This window comes from Nannobrachium achirus, assembly GCF_963921795.1.
Source record: "Nannobrachium achirus genome assembly, chromosome: 23".
Taxonomy (NCBI): Eukaryota; Metazoa; Chordata; class Actinopteri; order Myctophiformes; family Myctophidae; genus Nannobrachium; species Nannobrachium achirus.
The window spans coordinates 38943811-38946697 of record NC_137830.1 but is presented as its reverse complement, the minus strand read 5'-3'; positions in this window follow the sequence as shown (position 1 = coordinate 38946697).

Below are 2887 nucleotides of genomic sequence, written 5' to 3'. Positions count from 1 at the left end.
CAGTGGTTCTCAACTTGTGGGTCGGGATCCCCAGGGGCAGGGAGGTCCCCAAATTATTTTGGGGGGTCCCCAGATGATTGACTTAATGTGCAACGTTGTTTTCTCACTCAACAGTAAACAAACCATCATAAAGTCTAAGTGTATAGAGGGTATCTGCACACTTCTAATGTTACAATTTAAGGACTTTTTAATACCTCTAAAATGTCAAAATGGAAACCTGTGGCCAAATTGCCAAATATTAGAGGCTGAAATTGTGAAAATAGCCCGATCTACATGCTCACAACGCCTCGCAACACGAGGCGTTGTGAGCATGTAGATCGGCCATTTTCACAATAGAATTGTGTTATACAAAATGTAATGCCTCAAATCTTAGTGCTCGTCAGGGGGTGATCCCAAGTTAAAATATGATTCTTTTGGGGGTTGTGGCCTGAAAAGGTTGAGAACCACTGGTTTGCATCCTTGGCCTCTGCAAGGCTCAACAGTGGAGCTCACCAGTGAGTGGCTGTGACTAGGGATGGGACGGTATGAAAATGTCATGTGAAGTGATCCCAGTGCATGACAGGAACATTTCACAATAAATTAAAATCTCCACGATACGATTATTGTGAGTGTTATTTATCACGATAAACGATAACGATTATAGTCCCATCCCTACCAGTGACAGGGACTAAAGACATACAGTAGTGGGATTGGCATAATGACTCAAATGGAAAAAAAAAGATAAAAAGAACATGCAGGCCACTTTGCAAGGAGCAATATATATGCATGTGGAATCCTGTCAAATATATAGGAAGGGTTCACTTCATGTTTGTATTAAGTTCTTATAAAATGATATTAACTCCACTGAGCCATTATATGAATACTTTGGAAACAAATTCAGGTAAAACAAAAAGCAACGACATGTAACATGACATCATGAATTCATGATAGGTAATACCAGTACCACTACAGTAATCTTATACCAGTGCGAACTGATATATCTGTGGAAAATATAGGCTACCTAAAGCTTAGAACATAGAAAAATACATGACATAAGCTTCAACTCTGTCATTGATGTAAAAAAAAGTATATAGGCCTATATACACATTGGTTCTTACTGGCATGGTGAATTCTTCATGTGGCCAAGCATGAAAACCTAACTGCACAAACATGTTGGCATGTCAGATCATATAAAGCCTAGTTTACTGTAATCCTGGAAAACACATCAACAGCCTATAGCTGATGAAAAGTATTTTTCAGTGTCCAACATCATTTCTTATTTTTGTGATATTGCGATTGCATATGGATAATAATGATGCTAGGAATACTAAAGTAGGCTAGGCCTACTTACAACAGTAAAATACCATGCATAATAATAATAATTAAAAAACAAACAAACAAAACTGTAAATGTAGTTATAGTGCATATAGTAGACATATGCATGCACACACAGTAAAGTACATGTGTGCACTAGCTGTCTTCACAGCTACACAGTAAAGTACATGTGTGTGCAGTGTGCACATCTTTAGTTTGGCTTAGTATTTCGTCGGACTGTTGGGTGGTCAGACTTAAGTGTATAGTACCGTATAAAAACAGTAAATGGTACTTGTTGATTTGCAAATAAGTAACACAGGCTAAAGCCATATGTTAAAAAAAAATTGTCCATTCCACCAGTACTTGATTAGCAAATAAGTAGCCTAAAACAGGCTAAAGCCAAGCTCCGAAAACCTGCTTCTTCATCAAGTTCAGGCGGTCCTCATGCCCGACCCACTTTTGTTATTGTGGTCATTTTAGGTCATTCTGTATCTGGCCATTGGCCTCTTGGCTTCACTTCAGTGCAGATTACATCTCGACATCACTTCAACGCTTCCACCATCCACAGCCCAATGCGAACCGCAACCAATGCAAGCATCTGTAGATACCGTCAAAAAACGAAACCGTGTAGCGCGCACACAGTTCGATCCAGTTGATCGCCTCCCATATCCACTGTCCCATGCGACCCACAAAGACCACCATCACTGTGGTGTAGTATGCCAGCAGTAGCAGTCCCTTTACCAACTGTCCGACACCGTTGATCACCACATTTACTCTTTGGTCAAGTCCCACCATCCTTATAGGTTTAGCGGTCAAATATTGTAGCTAATCTGTGTGTTTGTCTAGTGCAAGTGCACATGTTTTCCCTTTAGCACACGGCTCCTTGCCTCCTTCGTTTACTCTGTCTGGGAAGAAATGGCTAGTTTCTATTTACCCCTCAGTGCTCGGATCCGGCCTGGAGCGCGCCTATTGTATCCGGTTATGTCCACATGCGTAAACATGCAAGCACACAGACAGTTTCCGCATCCGGTCCAGACCGGATCCGCAACATGCAAAGTGAATTGACCCCGGTCGCGTCTGGCGGCGACCTGGTGTTTGCCAATGGGTCTGAGGCCCTAAGCTAGATGCAGAATAGAATGATGTTCCAAGACCCAAATTTAGAGTGAACCTTTTTAACTAAAATTTTTGCTTCTGGGGGTCCCTGGATCAAAATATTAAATTTTGAGGGTCCTTGACTTGACAAAGTTTGAGAACCACTGATATAGGACGATTCTACAAATGTCTTCTAAATCCTAACAGTTCCTAACAGTTTTCAAAAAAGCTATATCAGTGGTGATCAAACTTTGTCATGTCAAGGTTTGCCCAAAAAGATATGTATTTGGCTGCGGATCCCCATCTCAAAATATTTTGATCCAGGGACCCCCAGAAGCAAAGATCTGAGTTAAAAAAAATATTCACTCTAAATGTGGGTCTATTCTGCATCTAGCTTAGGGCCTCAGACCCGTTGGAAAACCCGCACACGCCGAACCGCGTCCAATCAGTGCAGGGCAGACTCTGTTTCCGGGATGTTTGGTGGTGATGTGGCCACTGTATG